Source organism: Pleurodeles waltl, chromosome 5, assembly GCF_031143425.1.
Source record: "Pleurodeles waltl isolate 20211129_DDA chromosome 5, aPleWal1.hap1.20221129, whole genome shotgun sequence".
Lineage (NCBI taxonomy): Eukaryota > Metazoa > Chordata > Amphibia > Caudata > Salamandridae > Pleurodeles > Pleurodeles waltl.
Window position 1 is genome coordinate 478,676,985 of NC_090444.1, and position 13,051 is coordinate 478,690,035.

General features: G+C 43.0%; 1 long non-coding RNA gene across 1 annotated transcript in view; it reads left to right on the forward strand.

Moving 5' to 3' along the window:
• The first annotated feature begins 1,933 nt into the window (after positions 1 to 1,933).
• The window catches only part of LOC138295780 (uncharacterized), a 34,989-nt gene continuing 23,871 nt past the window's right edge, over positions 1,934 to 13,051 (forward strand). The window contains exon 1 of the long non-coding RNA XR_011203684.1: positions 1,934 to 2,036. This is a non-coding gene — a long non-coding RNA (uncharacterized lncRNA). The remainder of the gene's footprint in view (positions 2,037 to 13,051) is intronic.

Consider the following 13,051-nt stretch of genomic DNA (forward strand, 5'->3'; position numbering starts at 1 on the left):
ACAAATTGAGTCAAAACAAACTCAAACTCATTTTAATAGCACCAACTTGGGCAAGACAACCCTGGTACACAACACTGCTAGATCTGTCTGTAGTACCACACATCAAACTGCCCAACAAACCAGATCTGTTAACGCAACACAACCAACAGATCAGACACCCGGACCCAGCATCGCTGAATCTAGCAATCTGGCTCCTGAAATCCTAGAATTCGGACACTTATAACTTAGCCAAGAGTGTATGGAAGTCATAAAGCAGGCCAGAAGGCCATCCACTAGACACTGCTACGCAAGTAAGTGGAAAAGATTTGTTTGGTACTGCCATCATAATCAGATACAACCGCTAGATGCAACTCCAAAACATATAGTAAATTACTTGCTCCATTTACAAAAAGCAAAGCTAGCCTTCTCTTCTATTAAAATACACCTTGCAGCAATATCTGCATACCTGCAAACTACCTATTCAACTTCCTTGTATAGGATACCAGTTATCAAAGCATTTATAGAAGGGCTTAAAAGAATTATACCACCAAGAACACCACCTGTTCCTTCATGGAACCTAAACGTGGTTCTAACAAGACTCATGGGCCCACCTTTCGAACCCATGCACTCTTGCGGAATACAATTCCTAACCTGGAAAGTTGCCTTTCTCATCGCCATTACATCTCTAAGAAGAGTAAGTGAAATTCAAGCGTTCACAACACAAGAGCCTTTTATACAAATACATAAAAATAAGGTCGTCCTACGACCTAATCCAAAATTTTTACCAAAAGTTATTTCACCATTCCATCTAAATCAAACGGTAGAACTACCAGTATTTTTCCCACAGCCAGATTCTGTGGCTGAAAGAGCACTACATACATTAGATGTCAAAAGAGCATTAATGTACTACATTGACAGAACAAAGAACATCAGAAAAACTAAACAGCTATTTATTGCATTCCAAAAACCTCATGCAGGTAACCCAATATCAAAACAAGGTATAGCCAGATGGATAGTTAAATGCATCCAAATCTGCTACCTTAAAGCAAAAAGACAACTGCCCATTACTCCCAGGGCACATTCAACAAGGAAAAAAGGTGCTTCAATGGCCTTTTTAGGAAACATCCCAATGCAGGAAATATGTAAGGCAGCCACTTGGTCTACGCCTCACACATTCACCAAACACTACTGTATAGATGTGCTATCCGCACAACAAGCTACAGTAGGTCAAGCTGTATTAAGAACTCTATTTCAGACAACTTCTACTCCTACAGGCTAAACCACCGCTTATGGGGAACTAACTGCTTACTAGTCTATGCATACCATGTGTATCTACAGCGACAGATGCCATCGAACTGAAAATGTCACTTACCCAGTGTACATCTGTTCGTGGCATCAGTCGCTGAGATTCACATGGACCCACCCACCTCCCCGGAAGCCTGTAGCAGTTCAGAAGTTACCTTCAATTTTGTACATTTGTATATATATTATTTAATCCTTTAATAGGTACATACTTACATTTTTCATTGCGCGGGCACTATTACTATAGTACAACTCCTACCTCACCCTCTGCGGGGAAAACAATCGAAGATGGAGTCGACGCCCATGCGCAATGAGCACAGAAGGAGGAGTCACTCGGTCCCGTGACTCGAAAACACTTCTTCGAAGAAAAACAACTTGTAACACTCCGACCCAACACCAGATGGCGAGCTCATGCATGCATACCATGTGAATCTCAGCGACTGATGCCACGAACAGATGTACACTGGGTAAGTGACATTTTCATTCCTTCCTTTTCAAGGATGCTGACAGGGGCAAAAATATTTCACTAATTTGTAACACAAGGTATTCTCTTGTTCAGTGTAAAATCTCTGAATAGTTTCACTTGCCTTTGCATGTCCCGATAAGTGAATGAATAACGTAGCATCCTTTATTCTGATCTGCTTGTTGTTTTTCAGATATTGGTTCTTTGGGAAAAGCGAAAGAAACTATGAACGACAATGCTAAAATCAGATCACAAGGAAAGGTAGCAGGAGGTCATCCTGTCCCAGAAACAGGTAAGCAGCAAACATTGAGAAATGTTACATTTCACATGCATCAGTTTGTAAAACACGAACCATGCCCCATTGGCATCAGAGTGATGTACTAGGGTATATTTTATACATTAGGGCAGTAATTTTCTTGGTACCCTGACTAGCAAGATTGTGTTATAAAATAACACAAATGTAGCATCCTGTGCATGGAAAAGGCCACAATAGGGAGACACACTTTACACGGAGGGTGGGGGGGGGGTCACTTCAAAGTTGCACATTAGGCATCTTTAAAACAAGCAAATTATAATGTGTGCAAATCAAACACTAGAGTTTGGTTTACTAGGCAGGCAGGAAGTAAAAGGTAAGCATTTTCTAGGTGGAATAATCACAGAGGTCAATTATGGCATTTAAGAAGGCCTAGGAAACATAACATTGTCACATGTGAAATTAATTGAACAGATAAAAGGAATATTTAGCAAGGCTGGTAAAAACAGATGCAGTGAGGTGGAATCTTCCAGAGAGAACTGTTTGAGAGTTGTTATGGCGGGTAATCTTTCTTTTGTGAGATATTCTTCAGTGAGAAGGATTTGAGTTCAACCTGAAGATACTGGGGAGGGGCAAGGAGTTCCAGAGTTTTGGGGGCATTCTTATGAAAGTCTGCTTTATTGTCCTGTGCTTTATTAACCTTGGAGAGAGGAGTGTTCTTTTTTTTTTTTTTTTTTCTTTACTTCTGGACACGGATGCTCCTCTGCAGAGCTTTTGTTGATAATTTGAACTTGCATCTTTGCAGTGAAAAGCTTCAGTGATCACCTAACAAAGGCACTAGATATGCATTTGCATGGTGAATAGCTTTTAGAGAGACTAATCATGGGTTAGGAAGCCAAGTTAGTGGGACAAATCCATAATCTAGTGTATTTTCTTAGGAATATATAGAGTTCCATTTTCCTTGGCACCTTAATTTGATAAATGGATCCCTGTGCAGAACTTTTATGTAGGCCCCAATATGGATCCTTTTGTCTTGTGTGATACCCAAAATATTTGCCTTTTTAATCACGTCCGGGAAAATCCTGAAGTCCTCGATAGAGATAAACCAAGATATAATAGAGAATTTTTCCTGGTATCAAGATAGCAATTGGAATTCAGTTTTCAACAAATTGAGAGAGTTTATTTAGCATTATCTAACATTATCCAGGAATTGATTCTGTCAAGGTATTTTATGAGGAAAAACACTTCCCCAACAGAGTGTTTCCTAGATAAACCCAGGTGCCATGATCATACTGGTGGTTAATACCAACAACATTAGGTTGTTCACTGTTGGTTTCAAGTACAGGTTGAAGATCAAGTATGGAAGCTTGTGGTACACTGTGTCGTGGGGTATGTAGGAGAGCAGTGAGCACTATTATGGATTTTATTTTTCCAGTTCCAAAGCTATCGTGAGAACCACTTCATCACTGGGTCCTGAAATCCCAGGGTGTTCCTCAGTCCATCAGGAAGAATGTAATGATTGAAAGTGTTGAATGCAGTGGAGAGATGATGTAAGACATGGAGGCGTACTGTTTAATAAGTTGAAAGGAACATCAGCCGTGGGAAAGGTAGTGATACATGTGATTTAACTGGCCTAAAGACACACAAGTCATTTTCTTTCCAAATAACTTATATTTGTTTTTTCACATAGCAGAAAAATAGCATTGCATTAATGGAACAAAGAAAGTAAAAGACAAAATAAATAGCACAACCCCCACTCTCCCATTTCCCCCTCAGATCCCATCCTATTGATCCTCTATATTTATTTGTAGACATATTCAAACCTCTCTGAGTGACCATAATACTTATCGCCTCAAATAGAAATCATCCTCAAGGCTTCTTTTCTGTCTTCTGGATGAGCATTAATTGCAATGATCATAGGGATCTCAGCTAGGCCATTGTAATCTAGTGTGCCGTAAGATTGTCTATTAACGCCCCCCAACTTTGATCGTATGTGTGAGAAGTTCTGTAAATCAGATGTTAGATTCTCCTTTGCCAATAGAGACCACAACTTGTTTGTCTATTCCTACTTGTTCGGGACTACTGCCAACTTCCATTTTTGTGTGAGTAGCTATTTAGCTGCTAATATCATTTTGCTCACTATGCACCAATCTTTGTCAGCAATTTACAGCCTGCTAGCAGGAGAAGGAGCAAAATCGTTGTGAGTTCAGGTTTCAGCGAGTAGTCCAGTACTCCCCTGATGTGACTTAAGATCTTTTTCCAATACGTTTGTAGCGCTGAGCAGGGCCACCACACATGGATCCCGTCCACTATTTGTCCACAACCCCGCCAACATAGGCTTGTGTCTGTAAACATGTTCTGCAACTTTTTTGAGGTGTACTGCCATAGTTTCAAATATTAATAACATGGATTCCTTATTCTGTACACTTCTACACAACATTGGGATGTCTGCCCACAAGTTTTCCCATTTCCTTTATGGTATTCCCTTTCCAGGATACTTTCCTATCTCCGCATAACTGTCCATCCAACAGATGGGCTCTAGCCATGAGAACTCAAAACATTCTGGAGATGATACTCTTAAGTGAAGTATAATTTGGGAATGTTTCCCATTCTGTCAGGTCCCTAGTGACCGACACCTTATGAATCGGGTAAAATGTCCAATGCCTTAGTTGCCAGTACCCCATTCTATCTGGTTTCATCCATTCAGGCTCTTATTTGGATCGCTTGAAGGTTTTGTTCGCCCTCCCTTTCAAAGAGGTCCGTTCGCTATACCTCCACCCTCTGTCTTCATTTTTTCATTATCTCTTGGTATTCCCAGAGTGAAATTAGAGTTCCTCAATAAGGGGGTGAAGGTGGATGGTAATGTTATAAGGTGTGTCTTTTTAGTGTTGTGGCCGTGTCCAGCCTTATATTTCTTTTGATAATTTATTTATAAGGTGACACGTATAGGTTACAATGTCACAGAAAGAGAGTACCAGGAGTAGTTCAACCCCACACACACTCCCGTTTGAGTCAGAAACTGTGCAACCACAAACTGTGTGGTGGATTTAGTAGAGAGAAAGGGACTGGCATGACACTATAATGTGTGTGAGACCACCTAGTCCGTAAAAGGAACTCCCTCTCACGCACAGCCATTTCTTACACCCTAATCTAAGCTGGAGATTATGCGCCAATATAGCACAATTTGAACAGGGCCAAAGAGTCCCTTTCTCTCTACTAAATCCCCCACACCGTTTTGGACACGTATAGTGTAACCATCAATTACACTTAGAGGTCAACACTAATCTTTGGTCTCAGATATGAGTGAGATACCATCCTAACAATCAACATCAATAAGATCAAATCAATAAACATTAAGTTCAAGCATTTATTGCCCTTTAGATTAACAATGCTAAAATCATGTAAATCAAAAGCAAGACCAAATGATACAAGTACAAAAATGATACAGGCTGACCAAATCTTCTAAAGAATCTTAACCTAGACAGTATTTATCATTAGACATTCAAGAACCACCATGCAGAATAACAACAATAACTAATGAATGATAGACACAGAATACGTTTAGTTATCGCAGATACATTTGTTTACAATCAATTTTATGAACAGTCGAATTTAGATTGTGGCATCTTTAACTAATACTCTAACTTGATATGCATGTTTGGGCTTCATGCAAAAAGAAAAGAAGACTCAACTTAATTTGGAAAACATCTGACAATGGCACTAACCAAAAATAACGGTTGGGTTTTCTAGAGAGAGAAAACTTAAAAATCTACAAGAAAGACAAATGCACATTTGGTTATACCTCTCCTAAATGGATAAGCAAGAAGCCATGTCTTCATCAGTGGAGCATCGTCTGGTCTTCTTCATTGGGCAATGTCGTAAAAGGGAACAGTTCAGTAGTGTTTGGCCTTAATGCATCTGAACTGTCAATGGCAGAAAGCCAAAGACACATCACATCAAGCACTAGCAGAGTATATGAAAATCCGAACTAACATTACCTCAGTTTTGCTATATTAAATCCCTAGAAAGCAACTAACTAACTTTCTATTGTTCAGTCTATGGGGTGGTTTAAGTTAGAGCCAATTAGCTTTTCTCCACGTTTCAGAAGTATCTTTTCTTCATTTTCTGCATTCATGATTGGCTCATCTTCTGACACTGCAGTCACCAGTTTCTGCAGTAGAATACAATTGTTGCAGGTTATAGATGAGCACTGAAGACTGTTGTCCCTATACACACATTATCTCATCTCAGGAAGACAGACACATGTTATAACATAATAACATAACATTTCTACAATAAGCAAGTCACACAGGATGCTTAGAGAAACCTCTTTTGCAGAGTTAACATTTTTAAACATTGCCTCTGGAACATTACTAAACTGTGAAGCCTTTTTAAAACCATTACTAAAACATGAAGAATAAAACATTTCATAATATTTAGACTGTTAATTTTTATAGTACATATTAATATTCATGTTTCAGTACATTTAATTATGAATAGACAAAATACATTTTCTTTTAACAGTTATTATGTCAAACCACATTGTGGGGGTCATTACGACCTCGGCGGTCTTTTGAAAAGACCGCCGAGGCCGCGGGAGACAGAATACCGCCATTGCCGGCGGTATTCCTGTCTCCCTATTATGACATTTCAGCTGGGCCAGCGGACGGTAACAGTGTTACCGTCCACTGGCTCAGCGGAAATGTCACATCAACATTGCAGCCGGCTCGTAATAGAGCCAGTGGCAATGCTGATGTGCAGCGGGTGCAGTAGCACTTCGGGCAGTGAAATGCGCGACGGGGCTATGCCTGGGGGCCCCTGCACTGCCCATGCCAAGGTCCCCTTACCGCCGGCCTTTCAATGGCGGTGTGTACCGTCACGGACAGACCGGCGGTCGAGGACTCATAATCCCCAGGACAGACGGAATCCTGGCAGGAAAATGGAGGGGCCGGCGGTATGGCCGTGGCAATTCCGCCACGGTCATAATTGCTGGCGGAACACCGCCAGCCTGTTGGCGGTGTTACCGCCAACATACCGCCGGCCGCCAGGGTCGTAATGACCCCCTGTGTCTGATACCAGAGTGATCATATTTTCCAAAATACATGTTTTCAGCTTAACTTTTTAATACATGTTATTTCATTTTATTCTAATGACACAATTTTTATTAATAATGTTTGTACTCCAACAGTGTCCCTGTACCACATTTCCATTGTGAGATCTAGGATCTCAGATAAATAACAGATTGCTTGTCTCTCTGTTTTTGCCAGCCAGGTAGGATCCCAGGGTGCTTTTCCCCACTGCCACCCTATCCATGTAGTTTCAATGTCTCTCTGATTCCCTAATAGACCATTCGAATAGGCTCTTCAGTGGTGAGGCATTATAATATAGTTTGATATGTGGTAGACACGGCTCTCCTGATTTCTGTGTGGTATTTGGAACTCTCACAAGAACCTTGTGTTTTAACCAGCCCAGATGAAAGCATCAGTTGCTGTCTATAGGTCTGTCAAGTCTACATTGGGGATTTTCACAGAAGGTGCCTGGAAAAGGTATAGACGTCTACACAGGGCATTCATTTTGATTGCTGGCACTCTACCTGGCCATAAAATGTATACATGCTGCTACTTCACCAGGACTGCCTTTATGTGTTAATAAGCTTAGGGTAGTTTTTCCTATATAATGTGCATATTTTGGTGTAAAATATACTCTAGGGTATTTAATTTTATTCTTTGCCCACCTAATTTGTCTAGTTATTATCTGATCCCCCTCCTGAGGTGCCAAGCTAATCCCCATTGCTTCTGTTTTTGCTTTGAATTCCTGACCAGGAGCTGCATCTGCAGAGGAAGCTTGAGGCCACTGGCAGAAAGGCACACAGGTCCTTCAACATTAATAGGATATCATCTGCAAATAAATCAATCTTGAGGACCTCCTCACTGAATCTCATTCCCTCTTTCTATGAGTGTCGTCTAGTATACGCTGCCAGCGCTTCCACTATCAGTATAAATAATAGCAGGGATAAAGGGACATCCTTGATGTGTTCCTCGGGTCAAACCAAAAAGATCTGAGCTGTTTCCGTTGCCCAGCACCCTTGCCCTCGGTCTCTGGCAGTTGGCAGCTATCCATTTTTGCATGCTGGGTCCCAAACCTAAGCGTGTTGGGTCCCAATCTTATTTCTTCCAGAACCCTAAACAGAAAGCCCCAGCTCACCCTATTGAGTGTTTTTTTTGCATCTGTTGATAGGAGCAAAAAAATTGAGCTTATGAAAGCTAGACTTCAAGTGCAGGGCCCTGCAGATATTATTCACAGTCTGTTGATTAACACAGATCCCGATTGATCAGGGTGTATCAGGTAAAGTACATGTGGGGCTAAATGATTCGCCAGCACCTTGGTGTAAATCTATATATCCGAATTCAGTAGTGTTACAGGGAGGAAAAAGCTACACTGTTCTGCTGGTTTCCCCTCTTTTTGATTTAGGGAAACTTTGAGTTACAGTATCAGACTGGAGGCAGGAATTTAACACTTGTACAGGTTTCAGACCAGCTCTGGGCTATGTTTGGAAGAAACAAAAAATGGTTTTGTTAACCCATCAGGTCCCAGAGATTTGTTAGGAGGAAGGTCCCTGATTGCTTTCCCGATTTCCTCCTGGGTTATTTACATTACTTATGCTTTGCTGTTTGCCGTCGTCAAATTTGGTAAGGCAGCGGCCACTACTGAGTGTATTTCCATCATATCGGACCCTTCTGATGTATAGAGGGTTGTATAATAGTTAAAAATGTGTTCGTTTTCGTCTTCTCCTCTATTCTCTCTCACAATGGGAACCTGTCAGTGCCAGAATGCAGGTGGCCACTGTCGTTCCTCTGGGTCTGTTAACAGGAGACTATTTTATTAGTTTTTTGTAAAAAAAATCTGTTTTAGGAATAACACATTTTTTGCTGTTGGAAGTAAATTCAGCTTCCCTCTCGATTTAGTCACCCTCTCCAGTGCTATTATGGATTTGCCAACATCTGTTTATGCTCCATTTCCGCTGTCACTGTTTTAGCAATCAGGGACACTTTTCTTAATGTATTTCCCCATCTAATGCGTGCCTTTTCTGATATGCACTGAGCTAATTTTAATGGTTTCAGTGCATCCCATAATGTGTGTGGGCATGCACCCCTTCTCATTCTCATCAACAAAGTGTTTGACATGTCTCTAGTTGCCTGATCAGTTACCTTATCCCAGAACATCGATTTAGCAGATCTCCAGAGTGCCATTCTTCCGCGATCCCGTACATATTCTCCCTCCCATAAGACAATCTACTGGTCAGAGATTGTGCATGGGCCATTCACAGTGGTTAATTCGTAAATAAAAACGTGCCGGAGCCCAAAGCCCTCCTCTGAAGCAAGCACCTGCTGCAGTTAATTAAATGTGCAAGCACTGAATACTGAGGCAGTGAAAAGCTTAAACCATCTCAGGCCTCTTTAATCCATTTTCAGGCACTCCCTGCACCTTCAGCTCACTCTTGCAGCTTTTTACTTTCTCCCTTTGTGCCACTTTTTCGTTTTTCTCTTCCTCCGCCTTTCCCATATGTATCTTTTGCTCACAGTAAATGCCTGTTGCAGAAAACTAAGTGCTGGTGCTCCACACCGGGAACTACTGTCTCAAATGAAGCACTGGCCATACGTTCTATCTCTTGTCCTTTCCACCCAGGCCTGCATACCCCACTCTAACTGTATCCTCGAATAGGAACTGTACACGTGGGAGTTCTCCTCTTTCATTGGGCATCTATCTCGCCATATTTCAAGTAGCCCCATATTTCCCAGTTTTGCAGCAAATGAGGTGACTTTGCATTTTGTAGGAAACACCTGTGGCGTCTGTCTTGTTCTGCGTTAGGGGCAATATTAAAATCTCCCACCCACAGTGGATACGTTGATTCCATGCTTCTGTTTTAGTATGAAGATATTCTACGAAATTGTCTTTTGCTGTGTTCGGGTGTAGACATCTAAGCCTCTACTCTGATACTTGCCTGATATGTAAAGGAATCCTCCCTCTCGTCCATCCCTAACTTTGATTGGATTTTCTAATTGGAGGTCCCTCAGGATCCCAATCATAAAAAGAAACATTGAGGTGAAAAGAGTGTAGGGTAAAATATATGTTTCATGGGGTGAGTATCTGACAATCTCAAGTGGGTCTCTTGTGGGCAAATGATGTCTGGACTGTTCTCTCCGATATCCTTTCATATCTTGTGTCTCTTAACTAGAGAGTTCACTCCCCTGACATTCCATGATAATATTTTAAGCATCAAGGATGTTCAAGTTCTATGCGACTGCATGCTGAGAGTGGTAATCTCGTTTCCTCTGTATGAATTCTTGAAATCTCTATATTTGTTATGGGACCTGTTTCATGATTCCCTTTCTAACCAGCTCTGTTAGAAATGGGGCAAGTGGATACACTTGCCAAGTCGAATTTGCAGTTAAGATATGCACACACAGACACTGCAGTGGCAGGTCTGAACCATGTTTACAGGGCCACTAATGTGGGTGGCACAACCAGTGCTGCAGGCCCACTAGTAGCATTTGATTTACAGGCCCTGTGCACCTCTAGTGCACTGTACTAGGGACTTACCAGTAAATCATATATGCCAATCATGAAAAGCCAATTACATACAAATTTTATTCAGGAGCACTTGCTCTTTAGCACTGGATTGCAGTGGTAAAGTGCCCAGAGTAACACAAATAGCGAAAACAGAGTCCAGCACACATCAACAACCTGGGAAACAGAGGCAAAATGTTAGGGGAGACCACGCCAAGGATGAAAAGTCTAACTCGTGTCCCTCCCCATCTGAAAGTGGGGAGTAACGTCCCAGCCTCATGGGAGTTCTAATCACTAAGGCGCAAGAATCTGGACAGACCATCAGCATTGGTGTGTTCTGTGACAGCTTGGTATTCCACCAAAAAGTCCATCCCCTGTGGGGAAATGGACCACCTCAACAGTTTTGGATTCTCATCCCTCATCTGCATTAACCATCTGAGGGGCCTGTGGTCGGTCTGAACCCGGAAGTGAGTCCCAAACAAGTAGGGTCTTAGCTTCCTCAGCTCCCAGACCACAGCAAAAGCTTCACGCTCTATGGCACTCCACCTACATTCCCTGGGAAGAGACCTCCTGCTAATGAAGGCTACAGATTGATCTAGGCCCTCTTCATTAAGCTGTGAGAGTACTGCTCTAATACCATGCTCTGAGGTGTCTGTTTGCACAACATACTCCTTGGAGTAGTCAGGTGCCTTCAGCACAGGTGCTCTGCACATGGCAGCCTTCAGAGCATCAAAAGCCATCTGGCAAGACTCAGTCCAGATCACCTTGCTGGGCTGCTTTTTGGATGTCAACTCAGTCAAGGGAGCAACAATTGTTCCATACTCCTTGACAAACCTCCTATAGTAACCTGTGAGACCTAAAAAGACTCTCACTGCAGTCTAGGTCTTGGGAGGCTCCCAAGCCAGAATTCTATCAATCTTTGGCTGTAGGGGTGCCATCTGGTCACTCCCCACCTGGTGTCCCAAGTTGTGAGAAAGTAGCCTCTTTCTAGCATGGTTACCCCCACTTTTGGCCTGTTTGTGAGTGTGTGTCAGTGTGCTTTTACTGTGTCACTGGGATCCTGCTAGCCAGGACCCCAGTGCTCATAGTTTGTGGCCTAATGTGTATGCCTGTGTAGTGCCTAACTGTGTCATTGAGGCTCTGCTAACCAGAACCTCAGTGCTTTTGCTCTCTCTGCTTTTAAATTTGTCACTGTAGGCCAGTGACTTAATTTACCAATTTCAATTGGCATACTGGACCCCCCTTATAAATCCTTAGTATATGGTACCTAGGTACCCAGGGCATTGGGGTTCCAGGAGATCCATATGGGCTGCAGCATTTCTTTTCCCACCCATAGGGAGCTCAGACTAACCCTTACACAGGACTGCCATTGCAGCCTGCGTGAAATAGTGCACACACTATTTCACAGCCATTTTCACTGCACTTAGGTAATTTAAAAGTCACCTATATGTCTAACCTTCACTTGCTGAAGGCTAGGTACAAAGTTACTAAGTGTGAGGGCACCCTTGCACTAGCAGAGGTGCCCCCACATAGTTCGGGGCCATTTCCCCGGACTTTGTGAGTGCAGGGACACCATTACACGCGTGCACTACATTTAGGTCAATACCTATATGTAGCTTTACAATGGTAACTCCAAATATGGCCATGTAACATGTTTAAGATCATTACATTGTCCGCCCCTTCCAAATCTGGTATTGGGGAGCCAATTCCATGCATCCTGGGGCCTCCACCATGGACCCCCAGTACTGCCAAACAGCTCTCTGAGGCTTGCACTACAGCTACAGCTGCTGCCACCTCACAGACAGGGTTCTGCCCTCCTGGGGTCTGGGAAGCCCAGTCCCAGGAAGGCAGAACAAAGCATTTCCTCTGAGAGCAGGGTGTTACACCCTCTCCCTTTGGAAATAGGTGTTACAGGCTGGGGAGGTGTAGCCTCCCCCAGCCTCTGGAAATGCTTTGAATGGCACAGATGGAGCCCTCCTTGCATAAACCAGTCTACACCGGTTCAGGGACCTCTTCTCCCCTGCTCTGGTGGGAAACTGGACAAAGGAAAGGGGAGTGAGCACTCCCCTGTCCATCACCACCCCAGGGGTGGTGCCCAGAGCTCCTCCAGTGTGTCCCAGACTTAAGCCATCTTGCTTTGCAAGGTGTGGGGGCACTCTGGAGGGCTCTGAGTGGCCAGTGCCACCAGGTGACATCAGAGACCCCTCCTGATAGTTCCATAGCCGATAAGGAAGCCAATCCCCCTCTCAGGGCTATTTAGGGTCTCTCCTGTGGGTTCTCTTCAGATTCTGCTTGCAAGTTTCCTTCAGGAATCCTCTGCAGCAACTTCATACTCTTCTGACCTCGGATCAACCGCAGCCTGCTCCATGAAATGCTGTAACTGCAACAAAGTGTCTACAAGATAAACCTTTCTTCAGCAACCTCAGCTCCAAGTCAGCAACTGCACCTGTTTCTACATGTGCATGCTCTGGGGACTCCCTGTCTTC